This window comes from Rousettus aegyptiacus, unplaced genomic scaffold (assembly GCF_014176215.1).
Source record: "Rousettus aegyptiacus isolate mRouAeg1 unplaced genomic scaffold, mRouAeg1.p scaffold_m13_p_9, whole genome shotgun sequence".
In the NCBI taxonomy this organism is placed as follows: Eukaryota; Metazoa; Chordata; class Mammalia; order Chiroptera; family Pteropodidae; genus Rousettus; species Rousettus aegyptiacus.
The window spans coordinates 54,153,485-54,171,827 of NW_023416312.1; the positions used below are offsets into that span (position 1 = coordinate 54,153,485).

The following is an 18,343-nucleotide window of genomic DNA, read 5'->3' on the forward strand; positions in this document are numbered from 1 at the left end:
CATACGCTGGTGGTGGGACTGCAAATTGGTATGGCCGCTATGGAAAACAGTATAGAGTTTCCTCAAAAAACTAAGAATTGATCTACCATATAATCCAGCAATCCTTCTACTGGGTATTTACCCCAAAGTCTTGAAAACCCATATCCAAAAACATATTTGCACACTGATGTTCATAGCAGCATTATTCACAGTGACCAGGGCATGGAAGCAACCAAAGTGTCCTACAATAGATGATCAGTTAAAGAAGCTGTTATACATATATGCAGTGGAATATTACTCAGCCATAAGAAGAGATGAAATAGTGCCATTTGCAACAACATGGATGGACCTTGAGATAATCATGCTAAGCAAAATAAGCCAGACCGAAAAAGTTGAAAATCACACGATATCACTTATATGTGGAATATAACCTAAAAGCAACAAATGAACAGGACAAACAAACAGAGACTCACGGACATAGACTATAGACTGGTGATTACTAGAGGGTAGAAGAGGAGGGGAAGGACGTAGGTAGACAGGGTAAAGAGGGTTAAATATGTGGTGACAGAAAGAAATCTAACTATGGAAGGTGAACACACAATGTAAACATATATATGCCTTACTGTTAAAATGTACAGCTGAAACTTATTGGATTTCATTAACTAATGTCATCATAAAAAATTAATTAAAAAATACAAAAAATAACGTTCATATTTATAGCTATTTCTAGTGTGAAAATAGAACAATTCTTTGGTAAGATCAATTTTATTATGATTATCTTTCTTAGTTTGATAACATTAAAAATTCATCTATCTAACATCCTTTATTTTGGTTCCATTCTCACCAAGTAACTTTCTGACTATAACTTGAGTTCCATATAAGAGCCTACATAGAGGAAATATGCTGGTCATGAATATTTTAAGTATTTCAGCAACTGTGATTTTTTTCATCATTGTGAACTAATAAATAGCCATTATATTTTTGTTGTTGTGATTTGGTTAAATGCAAGTCCTCTCTTGAGAAATTGGTCTTCTTAAAGTGTGTTACTAACATCAGGTTTCTGAAGGCAAGGCTGTGGACCATTTGTATTTCTGCCTGTGACTTGATTTAGCTATTTTAAAATTTTGCACTCTAATACTCAATGTGTTTAGGAATACTTAGAAGAATATGTTTTGCTAGATTGAGGGAAGCAATCCTACACCAGACCAATTTCTTGGCAGGGCCTTGGAGCAGAAACTTGGTAAAGACGATGCAGAAGCTTATTTCCTTATTGTGTGCCAGAAAGAACCTACCTGATTACCCAGCAAATAAACAGACTCAACCTATTATTTTTTTAACCACTAAATGCTATTTGAAATTCAGGCAAATAAATAATAAATAAAATGACTTCTCTATACCATACAAAGAGTATTTCTATAGTCAAAAGCTCCTTTTAAAGCTATTATACTGTCCATGACAAAACATCATAATTACATATATTTTGATCTGTTCTTCAATTTTCTCTATGATGCTGAATATTGATTGCTTGATATAAATACTGGTATTCATGCTGTATTGCATGTTTATACCAATTTTGTCCATTTACAACTATTTTGTCACTTAGTTTGTCTGTGACATTTCTGTAACAATATGTTAGTTAATATACCTTTCAGATGGATGTTTCTCAGTATTCTGTGGGTGTTCAGGAAAAAAGACAAACAGGCAATCAGTTTATTTTGTATAATCACCTCACTCTTAGAAAACTATGTCTGTTGGAATTCATTATTATGGATGAAAATGCTCATTCCACAATATCCAAAATAATTCCTTCTCTTCCTTGTCACCCCCAAAATGAGAAGTTGAGTTTAAACCCAAACTTTGATGTTAAATACATGTATTTAAGAGATATAATAACCTATGTTTTCATAGGACAGATTGTATGGCAATTATAACAAGAACAAAAAGCTTTTGAATGCCCAAAGGCATTTTTTTAAAATCAGTTTTGATTATTTAAAAGTATGTGTATCATCACATATTGATTTAATTTCTCCTATGCATGTGGCATATAGTTTACAAGAAAAGTAAAAATGCTTGCAAAATCATGCTTTTGTTTTATTTTGTAAACCTGATTGTTCAAAAATTAGGGATATAGTTGACGAACCAGGAAGGGCATTTTCCTTTCTTCATAATTATGTGAGAGAGTCTAAGAAATTAGCTATATTTCTTCTACTTATACTATACACAGAGGAGATGTATCACCTATTCTTTATTCTTTGCCTGTCCTTTGCCCTTCCCACTTTGTTTCTGTGGGATTTCTAATGATGTTCTAATGACAACAATCACAGCTGTAGTAGTGGCTGCAGCAAGAGCAGCTATCATTTATATATTGACTACATAATATGCACTTAACATTTTGCTAAGCCTTTCACAATAATTAATTTGCTGCCTCTCTCCTCAATTCTCTGGGGGCAGTTCCAGTATTTTCCCAATTTTATAGATAAAGAAATGATGAACAAAACAGATTAAGAAACTTGTTCAAGGCCACATAGCTGATAAATTGCTGCTCTTAGATTTAAACCCAGGTTCATCTGATTCTGGAAGTTATGCCCTTTAAAACTATGTAATTCGTCCGATGGAAGTGATATTAGTGAGTTTATGTTGCTCTCTGGGTGCTATGTGATTGAAAGATCTGTAAGCTTCTCAGTATTTATATGTGCTTATCACTTAATCAAGATATATGGAACTATGACAACAACAACAATAACAACAACAACAACAACAACAAAAGCAACACTGAGAGGTGCGTACAGCTTTAGTAGGAATCCTTAGAGAAGCAAGGGAACACCCAGCTTATCAGTCATACCAGCTGAATCATCAATTGGATGGTGTATGTCATGGTCAGATCACTGAAATATTTATAAAAATAATTTTTCAGTAGAGGATTTTAAATCATTCATTAATAAATCTGCATGTTTCAGTATTTGTGAAATTTATATTAGGGTTTATTTATTGCAAGGCAATCCTCATAATCTATGAGCCATTAAAACCAGGAAGATGTATTTTCTACATAGAATATACTTTGGAACTGTGACTGAGAAATCAGGGGTAGAGATAAGCTATACTTGCATTGTCATCAGATATTAAAAAGCAAAATAAAGTTCAGGAAAACACTCAAAAATAGGACCTACGTTTTCTTTCTTTTTTTTTTTTTCCTTTTTATTATTTGATGCTAAATTTACTCCCGGGCCATAAGTTTTTGTTTCTTTAGTTTTTTGTTTTTGTTTTTTGGTTTTTTTTGTTTTTTGTTTTTGTTTTTGTTTGTGTGTGTGTGTGTGTGTGTGTTTGTGTGTGTGTGTGTGCGTGTGTTTAGGGTATCTTCTTCTGTGCAAGCTCCTCTTCTGGTTTAGAAACAATCTGCTATTCCTCAGTAAGGATCATCTCAATGTGGCAGGGAGGGAGCTCATGTAGAGGGTTAATCTGCCCATGAGCTCTGTAAGTTCTGCGCTGCATCTTGGGAGCTTTATTCACCTGGATGTGCTCAATGACCAGAGAGTCTACATCTAAACCCTTAAGTTCAGCATTACTCTCTGCATTTGTAAGCATGTGCAGCAAAAATTCAGAACTCTTTTTGGGCCACCGACCCTGCGTCCAGCCCCACTGTTTGGCCTGGGCACACCTACCAACTCCACCATTGTAACAACAAAGTGGCACACATTGCTTCTATAAAGTGACGTCCTTCAGGTACTTGGTGGCTTTTTGGATATGCATACCCTGGGCAGTTTTATGAGTATTCTTAAAGTAAACACGAAGATTTGAACCTCTTGATGTGCATGATTTTGTGGGGTTTTCTGGGTCAAGTGAGTAGCAAACCATTTTCAGAAGTCACCTCAGGCAGCTTATGGGAAGAGCAAGACCCATGCTTTCTTAATGCTTATTTGAATGTAACCAGCTGTATACTTTGGATGAATCACTTATCTTTTGTGAATCTCCAATCTTTTAGCCATCAAATAGGGGCATTGATATAATATGCTTTCTCTGCCCTTCTCTGTCCTGACTTGCCTAAAATCCCAATCACTGGGATATCTAAGGAGCTGCTGTTGGGTATCATAGATGAGTGAGAATGCTTATACTTCAAGTTCTCATTTGGTCCACTCTAGTATTTACCAGGAACTAAAATACTTAGTTTATATGAAAACACAAATGACTTTGTAAACAAATATTTAATGATCCTCAGCCAGAAAATGAATATGGTTTTATGACAAGAGCATAATCATCAAGGGACACAAATAAATTGATGGAGAATGAGAAAATCTAGTCAGGAATTTCTCACCAACTCTCTTGGGTACAGGCAATGGGCTTATGAAAAACTCAAAAGGAATAAAAAAAATCTCATCTGACATTTAGTTCAGACTTTATTAGTGAATATTTTTCATTTAGGATAGTCACATATAAATTCCAGACTGCATTTTTCTTCTTACTGTCAATGGATTCTGGTTATTGCCCCATTTATCATTAACAGCTGTAATACAGCCAACACTAGAGTCTTTGGTAGATGGTAAATTCACTCTCTTATGTGAGCTGGCGTCATGGGCCTAGCCAAATTATATACTGAGACACACAATTGGAATCTTGGGCCTGCTCTGCCAACAGACTTTTTCACTTAACAGTAATATATAATTCTTGATAGTCCTCAAATTAATTTGTTAAAAAGCAACTGAAACTCTTAGAAATGGCACAATAACAGGGTTTTCTCTCTCTTCTCTGCTAGTGAAAACTCATATCCTGCATTCTGCTTGTCTTGTTCACAATTTTGCCATTAATCATCTGCTTAGACAATACTTTCACATAGAGCTATTGCAAATACTTCCTCATAAACAGATTCTGGGGAGCAGCTGACTAGGCTTTTGTGAAAGTAAAAACCTTTCTATTGTGGTGTGTAACTACCTAAAGATGAAGACATTAGATGACAAAACCTTAAAGTTCTAAAATGTACTTCCTTAATTCAGGAGATAAAAACATGATTAAAATTCTATTTGACATCACAGTCTTGTCTCCTTTAATGTAACATCCTTTTGTTTGAGACTCTGTATGTGTCTATTTGTACAGGTATTGAAATGTGTATAAACTTGGTATGATACATTAAAATTAGATTAATTTTAGATAAATCATAAAATATATTATGTTGACTTAAACTTTACCATATACCTTAATGTCGAAAAATTCACTTTAGTATTAGAAATTATTTTTTTCTAATTATTTGCCATATTTCTTTGAAGTGATTACTGAATTATATATGCAAAGACAATGTACATTAATGACATATTGCTGTTAATATCATTCTTCTCAATATACTTTCCAGAACTCTAGTAAGGTATTTAATTGTAGTATTTCCATATTATGATTCAAATTACCTAATACAAATCAACTGCTACAGTCTTCAGAGCTAAAGACTGTCATGAAGGATGATGGGGACATATGTCTCGTTGAGTTAACTTTCTTGGGATTTTGATATTTTCCTTGGAATATTACCCCCCAATGTCTCTGATCTGTATAAAGCTAATTATATGCCACTATTAAAGCAGATTCCAAAAGACATTGACAGTTGGAAAGGCCTAATGACCAGCTGGATGGGAAAGTTTCATGTTGTCAAAAGGGTAACTTTGCCAGGAATTTTACAAGCCATTTGTTTGCTGCAAACATTAATACCTAAGTCTTGTTTTAAAATAAAGTTATCGTATTCAGTAATCACAGTTGGAGTATAAAAGGACTGCAAAAGCTAAGTGGTATATTCTATATTTTGAGACTGTAATCTTTCACTATCTAAGTAAATGTTAAATTAATAAACTTTAATTTTGCACCCAAATTAGTAAAAATGCAATCCATATGAATAAGGAAAGACATTCTCTAATGTAGTCAGTGTCTATGAAACATCAAAAAATAAGTTCACGATTCAGGGAGTAAAATTAAATCGATTAAATAATGTCCTTTATTATTTCCTACCCCAAATTGTTTGAGGAAATATTTCACTTTACAAGTTGGGTCAACAAATAACGATCCCATTCATCTAGTGCTTTTTATTTTAAATATTTCTTAGACATTATCCCATTTGTTCCTCATAAAAATTTTGTGACATAAAGTTCCCAGTACAAGATTATTTCCATTGATATCGGAATGTGTTTAATTAAGCAAAAAATAATCATTTAGTACCTTCTCCTTTCTCCTCAATTTTTCAACTTTTTTCACTAATCTCTGACAATCACATCCTGCTCCATACAACAATAGCAGCAGCAACAACAACAATAGCTGGCATGTATTTAGGACATACTATGTGCCAACCATTACTTTTATACACTTCACCCATTTCAACCTATTTAATATTCCAGACAACCCTAAGAGCTATGTGTTATTTTTACATCTACATTTTATTTTATTGAGATATAATTGACATATAACATTGTATAAGTTTAGGGTATACAACATAATAATTTGTTGTGTGTATATATTGTGAATTGATGACCACAATGAGTTTAGTTAAACATCCATCACTTAAGATAGTTACCAAGATTTTTTTTTCCATTTGAGAACTTTTAACATCTACTCTCTTAGAGATTTTAAAATACACAAAACAGTATTGTTAACTATAGTCACCATGCTGTGCATTAAATCCCCAGGACTTATTCATCTTAAAATTAGCAGCTTGTAACTTTCTGCCCCTTCACTTAATTCTCCCAACCCCGACTCCCTGCCTCTGGCACTACCATCCTGATTTCTGTTTCTATGAGCTTGTTTCTTTTTTTTTTTAGATACCACATATCATCTCAATTTTAGAGAAGAGAAAATAAAGCATTTCCTTAAGATCACAAACAAAAAACCAAGTGGCAAACACAAGATCTGAACCCAAGAAGTCTGGAACACAGGATTTGAACCCAGGAAGTCTGTGTCCAGAGACTGACTCTCAACTCCATACTCTACTGCCTTGATGCTGTTATAAAAGAAGTACCCCATAAGAGTATGCTCCCTTGGGTCTTGAATCCCATTCGTTCCCACTTTCACAAAGACTTTACTCCTGCAATTATGTACTTTCTCTACTAAATGATCAGTTTATTTCTCTCTGCTGAACCAACCCCAATGTCATTTAAATATATCTTATTATCACCTATCTTAAAAATATAGTAAACAAAAACCCCTTCATTTTTCTATTTTCCTTCCATAACAATTATCAAAATACTTTTCTCTACTCACTAACTCAACTTCTTGATCTTCATTTATTTTTCAAACCACAGTATTGATATATTCTTCAATATACAGTAAGTCATCGCTTAACATCATCGATAGGTTCTGCAATAACATATAACAAGAACAAAACAACATTGATCGAGGACCTGTTATACTCATTAACTCAACTTCTTTGTCTTGAAAAAGCTCTCACCGAAGACGTCAATGACTTAACACTTTGCCCAAGCCTGTGGTGAAATTTCTGATCTAATTTTATTGACTCATCAGTAGCACCTGGCGGGATGACAAGACTTTTCCTGAAGTAACATCTAATTTTACCAACTCACTAGACACTTTTTCTTGGTCTCCTTTGCTGGATCTTCCTTCTGAATAAGACTTTTAGAAATTAGAGTGCACTGAGACTCTTTATTTTCCCATTCTTTGTGCGCTCTCTCCCTGAGCTATCTCTTTCACTATGAGTTCAAATCTATATATTGATACCTCTCAAATCTGTAACTCCAGCCTGGACTTCTCTGCGGAACTTCAGAAATCATATAATATATACAACTTCCTACACTTATTGGAAAGTCTAATGGACCTCTCAACATTATTAGAGCCCAAATAGTAGTACAGAGTTTTACTTTTAAATTTGCTACCGACCAAGCCTTCTCCTTTTAAGTAAACACCCAGTTGTTGAGACCGAAAACAAAATGTAGGCATCATCTTCAATTCTCTTTCCTTCAGATTTCAGGTCTCATTTTTTAGTAAGTCCTGTCATATTTCCAGTAATTTTGATATTTGCCTTTGAATATTACCCTATTTCTATTTCTTAAAATATTTCTATTGTCAAAATGTTTCAAATTCATTTCCATTGGATTTGAAAACCCCAGTCAAAGTCTCTATCATCTCTCATCTGAAGTATTGCAATATTTTCCTAATTTGTCTCCCTGTTTCTATTCATTTCCCCCTACAACTTGTTCTCTTTATAGCACCTACAGTAATCTTTTGAAACTATCAGTCTGATAATCATGCTTCACAGCTTAAAAGCTTCCACTGTCTTTCCATCAAACCTAAAATAAAATTCAAATCCCTTATCATGGATTAAAAAATCCTATATAATGTAGCATCTTTCTATTTCTATACTCTCAGATTCTTCCACCCTCTCCCTCATTAATTATGCTCCCATCAGACTAGATCTTGTTACACAGTAAGCTTACTTCTGTTTCAGGGATTTCGAAATAGATAGATGAGAGGAAGGGAAGAAGAGAGAGAATTTTAAAAATTGTAATCAGATAACTTTTATCCCCAATATTTGAATGGCTGCCTCTTTCTCATGTTTGAAGTCTAAAGTCAAATGTTATAGCCTCAGGAAGGCTTTCCGGAACCACTCCAAATAAACTGGTCACCTTGTCACCCTCCCTCAAAGTTAGCTAGTTCTTCTTATTCAGTATTAGGAATTTTCTAATTTATTTGCATTTTGCTGTCTATCTTCTCCATTGGAATGTAAGTTCCTTGAGGAAAGGGATACTGTCGATCTTGGTTATTTAGAATCTAGAAAGCATGTGTACCACAACAGGTGCTCAATGAAAACTTGTTCACAGACTCACTATGACACTCTTACATCTATAGATAAAAATTTAAAAACATAACCAATATGGAAAGTGGTTACATGAGTTCATGTAACCATTAAGGGCCCTACACCAATTATAGAGCAGTCTACATTCCAAAAAAGCCAAAATCATATAGATAGATGAATAGATAGAGAGATGGACAGACAGACAGCATGCGCACGTGCGCGCACACACACACACACACACACACACACACACACACACACACACCATTTTGTGGCTTGAGTTTTCCAGGCCAATTTGATAATTTTTCCACTTTCAAAGTGATTTTATATCCTTGGGAGTAAGAAAGGCTAGGTAGATGACTATAAATTTAAGTTTGCCTAAGTTCTTAATGAGTGTAAAGTATATGTTTATAGAGCTAAGAGCCACCCAAAATAAAAAGATATCTATATAAATTATAAAACAGAACACCTCCCCCTTTCAACCAGAATCTGATAAATCTGACTGTATACATGCCGAAACAAACATTGTTACACAAATTAAATTATTCAGCATTTGATTTCTTTTAAACAGATTTTTGAGGTATAACTGATATATGAAAACTATACATATTTAATATATACAATTTTATGAGTTTGGACATATGTATACAACTCTGAGACCATCACCACCAGGCAGACCTCCAGAACTTATTCATCTTACATAACCAAAACTTTATATCCATTGAATAACTACTCTCCATTTCCCATTCCCTCCCACACTTGGAAGTGACTATCCTTAATCTCTGCTTCTATGAGTATGACTATTTTAGAAATTTAATATGAGTGGAAACTCGAAACTTCATATAAGTGGAATCATTGATCTTGGCAATAATTTCTTAGATAAGACAGTCAAGCCCAAGCAAAAAAAAGCAAAAATTGATAAGTGGAGCTATCAAACTAAAAAGTTTCTACAACAAAAGAAAAAATCAGTAAAATGAAAAGGCAATCTATGGAATGGGAGATAATACTTTCAATCCACATAACTTATGAGGGGTTACTATTCAATAAAGATAAACTACCACAACTCAATAGCAAGAAAACCCAAAATAATTTTATTTTTAAAATGAACAAAGGACTTGAATCAACATTTCTCCAAAGAAGACATATAAATAGCCAACAGGTATATAAATAGGTGATCACCATCACTAATCATTAGGAAAATGCAAACCACAATGAGATATCACCTCATACCTCTTACGATGGCTACTACAAAAAAAAAAAAAAGATAAGCGTTGGTAAGGATGTGAACAAACTGAAACTCATACTGTTGGTGAGAATGTAAAATGGTGCAAAAGTTATGGAGAACAGTAATTCAGGTTCCTCAAAAAATACAAAACAGAACTACCATATGATCCAGCAATAGCAATTCTGGATACATATCCAAAAGAATTGATATCAGCATATCAAAGAGATATCTGCTCTCCCATGTTTGTTGCCATTATTATGCACGATAGCAAGATATGAAAACGACCTGAATGTCCATTAGCAGATGAAAGCATCAAGAAAGAGTTGTGGCTTACTCAAGATGATGGAGTAGATAAATGCTGTGCTCACCTCTTCTCATGACCATTTCAAAATAGCAATTAAACTATAGAACAGCCATCATTGAGAATCACCTAAAGTCTAGCTGAACAGAAGTCCTACAATTAGGGATGCACAGAAGAGGCCAAATTGAGACTGGTAGGAGGGGCAGAGATAAGGTGGTAGCTGGTCCCATACCCACTTGTGGCAGTTGAGAATCCAGAAAAATATATTGGTTGCCGAGGTCCTCCCTCCAGAAGAGCAAGGTGTCCTGGCCCCATACCAGGCTCACCAGTGCAGAGTTCCAGTGCTAGGAAGAGAATTCTCCACACCTTCTGGCTATGAAAACCATCAGAGATTATGGCCGAGTGAGACTGGGAGCTTTCCTTTTAAAGGGACCTGTGTGGACTTACTCACTGACAGACTTACTTGCTCTGAGCTTCAGCGCTGAGGTTTCAGCTCGAAAGGCACCAGGAACATACCAGGCAGGAAAAACTGAGTTGTCTGGCTTCAGGGCAAGGGATAGAGGGGCAACATTCTTTCAGACGGAAGTGTTGGCAGAGGACATTGTTCCTTCGTGGAGCCCTACCCATTCCCAGCATGCAGATGCAGGTGGCCACCATATCTGAGTCTCCATCAACCTGGCTAACACTGGTCACCCTGCCCTGGTGAGTCCCTGAGACCCCACACTCCCAATTTGCAGGGCCATCCAAGTGGCTTCCAGTGGATTTTCCATACAAATGGTCTATCTTGGCTCATGCTGTAAACTTTCCTAAATAGTCTCAAAGGTTTAAAAAAACCTAAACAAGGAGCATCTGGCCTCACTGTGCCACGTACCTCATGCCGAGCAACCCTAAACCCAGCACTAGTGGCAGCTAACTACAGCTTGCAGCTTGGCCTCTCAAGGCACTTCCACACCCAGCATGGGTGGCAGCCATCTGTGGATTGCTCGATGGTTCATGCCAGGTGGCCCTGGGCAAGGCACAGGCTGCAGCAGAATCCTTCCTAGGAGGCCGGGCCTGCACATCTGGTGGCCAGCTTTGGGCGGAGCCAGAGTACCACTCAGGGTCCCACCTGAGAACAACATACTCAATGGACAGACAGGGCAAGTACCAGAGCCCTAATAAAGTACACATACAGACTGAAAGTAAAGAGATGAAAAAATATGTTTCTTGAAAATGGAAACAAACAAAAAGCTAGAGTAGGAATACTTATACTAGACAAAATAGACTTTAAAACAAAGGCTATAACAAGAGACAAAGAAGGACCCAGTTATCCTACTTCTGGATATTTATCTGAAGAAACTCAAAACACTACTTGCAAGGTACACGTGCATCCATATATTCATTGCAGCATTATTTACAATAGCCAAGATATGGAGGCATTCTGGGTGTCCATCAATGAATGAATAGATAAAGAAGAGGTGAATACACCCCCCACACACACACACGCACACAATGGAATATCACTAAGCTGTAAAAAAAGAATAAAATCTTGCCACCTGTAACAACATGGATGGACCTGGAGGGTATTATGCTTTGTGGAATAAGTCAGATGGAGGAAGACAAATGTCATATATGGAACCTAGAGAACAGGATAAACAAACAAACTGAAACAAACTCAGGAATACAAAGAGCATTTTGATAGTTGTCGGATTAGGGGATGTGGGGGATAGATGAAGGGGGGATTAAGAGGTGCAAATTGGTAGTTACAAAGTAGTCATGAGGATGTAGACTTCGGCATAGAGAATATAGTTAGTAGTATTATAATAACTATGTATGGTGTCAGATGGGTACTGGATTTATCAGGTGATCACCTCATAAGTTATATAAATGTCTAATCACTGTGTTGTACACCTGAAACTAATATAATACTGTATGTCAACTATAATTGGAAAATAGTAAAATATAAAAATTTTAAAAAGTGCTGTATATGTATAGATATAATATTATTCACCTTTTAAAAACAGGAAAATCCTGCCACTTGTGACATGTATGAACCTGGAGGATATTATACTAAGTGAAATAAGCCAGTCATAGTTGGACAGATGCTGTAGGTATACCATCTTTAACATAAGTTCTCTTCCTCCTTTTCCTCACTCACTCACTTAGTATGCTTTAACTACTTTGTGTATAAGTTTGGTAAGATTGCCATAACTAAGTACCATAAACTGGATGTCTTAAAACAACAAAAGATTATTCTCTTACTGCTCATCAGTTCAGAAGTCTGATGAAGGTATTGGCAGGACTGGTTCTTTATGGAAGCTCTGAGGGAGAATGTCTCTCACGCCTGTATCCTAGCTTCTGGAGGTTGGTGTCAATCCCTGGAATACTTCAACTTGTAGTTGCATCGCTCGAATTTATTCCTCTGTCTTCACATGGCCTTTCTTTCCTGTTTGTATGTAATTCTTCAAATCTCTCTCTCCTATGAAGATACCAGTCATTAGTTTCATGTCTCCCTCTAAATTAGTACGACTTTATCTTACTTTGATTACATCTGCAAAGGTCTTATTCCCAAATAAGGTCACATTACAGATACTAGGGGTTAGGACCTCAATATTCCTTTTCTCTTGGGGAAGCAATTGAACCCATAACATTTTGATTCTGATTACGGTAATTTGTAATTCATGTTATTTTGCATATGATACAAGGTATACGCCTTCATTTTACATGTTTGGACTTTTTATCTTATTTTTCTTTAAAAAAGGTATTTCGAACCTCAAGATAACGTATGTCAAACATAGAAAATCCCTAAATTCTTATTTCTAATAGAAGAATGCTATTTTGACAATTTTAATTTTGGCTTTTTGTCTTGTCTTTCCAAGGAGACAACCATCTGTCTGACTTAGTTTTTAAAAAAAAACCTTGGCAAACAAAGAACACTGACACAGAATATGAGATTTGAGGGGGAAATTCATTTTAATTAAATTACTGTTTCTAAAGATTGACAAAAGTACCTGCTACTGATTGATGTCATTTTGAATGTTGCCAAGTATTGGGGCAACCTTCAGGGTGTTATCCTCTACCAATGAAATAAAGTTAGTATTATTCTAAAAAAAAGAGTCTAGAAAGAATATACTTAGTTGTAACTCTATTATTGGGACTAGTTCTAAGTTAATATCTTTCAGTTCTTATTTTAAGAAAATCATTAGGTTATGTAAATAAAAGTATACTTATTTGTATCTTCCTATATTTCCCATTTGGTATTCTGTAGTGAACTAGTGAGGTGAGATCTAAGATTCCTCGATGATCACAAATAGATAATAGTAACGGTACTAGGTCGCTCTGTGTAATATCTTGTAATTGTATAAAGAAAGGTGACATAATAGGATTGCTTATTACATGAGCTGTGAGTTGAGAATATATGGTTATAATACATTTAATGAAGTTCTCCTAAAAAGCAAAAGCCCGTAAAACCCAAAACATAAAAATTCCTTTCTGCTAAATCAAACACTTTCTCACCATTCCAATATTAAAAGTGCCATTTCTCTCTTAAATCTCTGAGAAAAGCCAATCCATTTATGCTATTCGTAACACCTATAAGCAAGCTGTGGTTTTTAATGAAACACAATTCGTTTGTGCATCTAAGCAGATAGTAACTTCCTTTGCCTTCTTAGAATAGAGTTGTTTGCATTTATGAATGATCTCAATCAGTTAAATACACATATGGCTCTTTATCAAGTCATTTTTCATTCATTAGGTTGAAGCCTAAGTTTTAAGATCTGAATCATAACATGTTGCAAATTAAAATTTGTAAAACCATTTCCATGCAAGTTTCAGATTCAGAGGCATAAATAACAAAATTTTATAGTTGGTAAGATTGAAATTTTTTTTGGAGATTACAGAATTCAGAGATGGAAGGGACCTTTGGCAATACATAGTTAATGGCTCAACACAATATCTCCATATGCCCAATAATTTATTTGCGGCATCAAAGTCTCAAAGGAATCTAATTTGATTTAATTGGCTGCAGTAGATATCTTAAATCTCCAATTATACAAAAAAACCTAAATGACATTGTTTTTAGAATATTCACTCCAAATAAATCCCTTATTGAACACACTTCAGTCTTCTGAACTGATATCTTAAGACACATTCTCTTTAACTATACCTCTGGTCAGTCTTTCATTTTGACTAATCAGCTTCTTCCTGAGATGCTTCCCCAAAAGTACGATGTTTCCCAAACCTGCTAATTGAATAGAAAGACTTTTCTCTGTTTTGATATGTGTGCTTGGCTGTGGTATGCTTAAAATAAGCAGCTTTTAAGATTGATTAAAGCCCTCAGATTCTATTCAATTATTAATTAATCTCAGCAGTCATTTATTGCTTTGTATATCACAGAAAAATAGAGATCATCCTTTAATTATTGATTTATCTAATAGTGTACCAGCTGTACTACTTTTACATATCAACATTTCTGTTAAGTATATTTTCAGCTTGCTTTGCTTTCCTTGTCAAAGGAAAAGTTTAAAACCATCTGTTAAACTCACAACCTCAATTTTCTGCTACTGATTATTCTAAGCAAAATCATCAGGCACGAAGTCACTCTGCTCCTTGCAAGTAAGAAGACTTCCCTCTGGGGCTTAGAATGACACTGAGCTCCTGGATTAGTTGAGTTGATTATTTTTCCTTTTACTTTTTCTCAAGAAGAATAGCTCAGAAACAGTTTAATAAGTATGTACTTTTAATTATATGAATTATTGTATGCCACATTGGAAAAAATCCTCATCGTGACTATTACAATTCCTTTAGTGTTAATTTTGTTAATATGTGAAAAATATTGCCTGTGTTATTTGAAATATTTAAATTATGAAAATAAAAAAATTGTTTTAAGTATTATCTCCATTATAAATGAAGAGGGATGCTGCAGCGAAGTTCTCTGTTTCATCAGCATTAGCCAAGTTTACCAATGCAGAATTTCTATTTTGATCTGCTGGTTAACTTACTGACAAGTCCATAATCACTAAGAATTTTTTCTAATTCTTTTCTAGAATTAGTGCCTGCGTTATGTTAAATACTAATTTTGCTGCTATAACTCAGAAACCTCAATAGTCACTTAAACTATATAGAGAGTTTTACTCTTTGTTCATATGAAAATCTGGGTAAGTAGCTTTAAAATCATCAGAAATCCTGTTTCTTTCTAACATACCAATCTGGTGTCAACAATACATAGCTACTATCTCCTTGCCTAAGAGAGTTTTATAGCTCCTCCTATCACATTTACCTTCCAGCCTGAGGAAATATGTAAAGACACAAAAGAAGGAATGCCTCTTTCTTTCAAATGAATGGCCTATAGTTTGGGTCTATTGCTTCTGTTAACATTCCGTTGCCTAAAACTTCATCATATGGCCAGCCTTACGTACCTACAAGGGAGCCTGTGAGATGCAAGTGTTTGACTCGGTAGTCATGGGCTCAAAATAATTTTTATTTTTATATGTGAAAGGGAGAATGAATATTGGGGTATAATTAGCAGCTTCCACCACTGTACTAGTCAGAGAAATGAAAATTAATAGGAAATCAATAATTCCTTTCATTTATGTAGCACTTTTTTTGAGCTCTTTCAATTACCTTACTTTATCCTCACTTTAGTCAATTCTGAATGATCTACACTAAAACCTGGGAGGAGAGGAGAATCACAAATAATCAAAATGACAAGAAATACAAACATAATATTTTATCTTGATTTGAATGTTCTGATTCGTTGATGCCTACACAACCAAGGACAGCAACACTGAATTACAATTAAACCACAAATACACTAAATCATTTCACACCTACAGATAGGTTCATGCTATTCCTTCTTTCTGCAATGTCCTTTTGTCTCTTGCTTGCCTGCCAAACATTCATACAACTTTTAAGACTCATCTTAAGTGTTATTTCCTCCATGTCCTCAAAATAAACTCTCCCACTAACTCAGGTAGAACTGATTACACCATCTTTTCACATTCCACTCTACCTTGAATAAATCATAATGTATTGGATTTATTGGTTTATACGTCTGTCTTCCCTAGTAAAAAGAAAATTTTGAAGTTAAAGACAAGTCTTAATTTGTCTATATCCTCAGCTAATTGCACAGAGCCTTGCATATTACAAATATGTAATAATATTTATTGATTTAATTTAAAAACTTTAAATAAAGTAATGAGCTACTCTGGAAAATTATGAAAAAATATGGGATAGAGAGTATTGTCCACCTCTTTTAACTTATTCACCACATTCCATAGAATAAATTACCTAATGAAATGAGGTCTATGTAAAAGAAGTTTCAATGAAAAACAAATGAAAAAACAAGGTTTTTATCTGAGAATTCATACACATTACCTCAATAGAGCCAGTTTCCAGTGTAGATAAGATGCAGAAGTACCAACAATAATGAAATGAAAATAAAGTTCAAAATATGGATACTTGTTATCACCATTAGGAGTAAATACTTATATGGATATTCTGGCTAATTCAATAATACTTGAAATAGACATATAAGTTATAAGTGTTAGGAAAAAAGGGGCACAGAATTATCACTATATATAGATTATTATATGCCTAAAATTATAAGAGGATGAATTTATAAATCATTAGAAATAACATGAGTTCAATAAATTGGTAAACAAAAGAAAAATATAAAAATATACAAAGTAAATCTATTTCCTTGATATTAGAAATAATTCATAATAAAAAATGTTAGGAAAATGTGATACTTCTAAAACAACCAAAACTATAAGCTATCTAAAAACAATTCTAACATAAAATATGAACAATTTACAATAACGATTTTAATGGATCTTTTAAAGGAAAACTTAACAGGATGATTCCTAAGATCATTTTGAAAAAAAAAATGAACAAATAAAATGGCTAAGATAAGTCTAAAACTTAAAAGCATTGGGAGGGAATAAAATAGATTTAACCAAATATTAAAACAAATAAAAAAGTTACAGCAGTAAAAACACATGGCAATGACTCAAGCATGAACATATTCTTGATGAAACAGTTCTTCACTCATGGTAAATAAAGTATCACAAAATAGTATGGAATGATAACTTTGCAATAAATAGTATAAAAATAATGAGCTAAATGGTAAAATGTCATATAGGAGCTTTCTCTTCTACCATGTTCACACAATTGAATTCAGATGAATTAAGGAGTTGAATTTAAACTTTGTGGTAAAAACCCTCCGTAACCATAGTCAACAGACAATTTAAGCACTAGAACAAATATAATTAGAATATTTCTGAAAAGAGTTAATATCCTAGGTGGTATGGACTGAATTGTGTCCCTCACCCAAATTTCTATGTTGTAGTTCTAACCCTTGATATAGCCGTATTTGGGAATAGAGGCTCCAAAGATGAAATTAAAGTAAAATGAGGGAAAATGGGTGGTCCTTAAAACAATCTAGCCAGTGTCCTTATAAGAAGAGATAGGACACATGTGCATAAAGTAAAGACCATGTGGAGACATGAGAAGAAGGTGGCTATCTACAAGCTGAAGAGAGAACTCAGAAGAAATTAATCCTGCAAGCACCTTGATATCAGACTTCTAACTACCAAAACAACTATTCTGTTGTTTAAGCTACCTAGACTGTGGTACTTTGTTATGGCAACCCAGCAATTATCAAGAAATAAACAAATAAATAAAGGAAAAACAGAGAGACGAACACTAGACAAAGATCCTCAATTTTATCAATAAGAGAAATGTCATTTTTCACTTGTCACAATGACAACTATTTAAAAGAATAACAATATTTGGGATTGATAGTGGTGCTGAGAAAAAGTACATTGTTAAAAGGTAAAATGATTACAAAATTGGAGAGAGTAACTTTACACTCTGTATCTAAAGTCTGAAATAAGAACTTCCACTTCTAGGAGCCTGCCTACAGAACTAGATAAATGTACAACAATGTACATTAAAGATATTTATGGCCATGTTGTACATAATAGCAATAAATAATGGAAGAGATCTAAATGTTCAATAATGGGGACTTATTTTAATTAATTATAAATTCAGGACTGGCATATCCAACTGTCTATTCTAAATTTGCAAT

At 34.3% G+C, this 18,343-nt stretch overlaps 1 pseudogene; it reads right to left on the reverse strand.

Moving 5' to 3' along the window:
* Positions 1-3,193: 3,193 nt before the first annotated feature.
* On the reverse strand, positions 3,194-3,831 carry LOC107502404 (annotated as a pseudogene).
* Between the last annotated feature and the right edge of the window lie 14,512 nt (positions 3,832-18,343).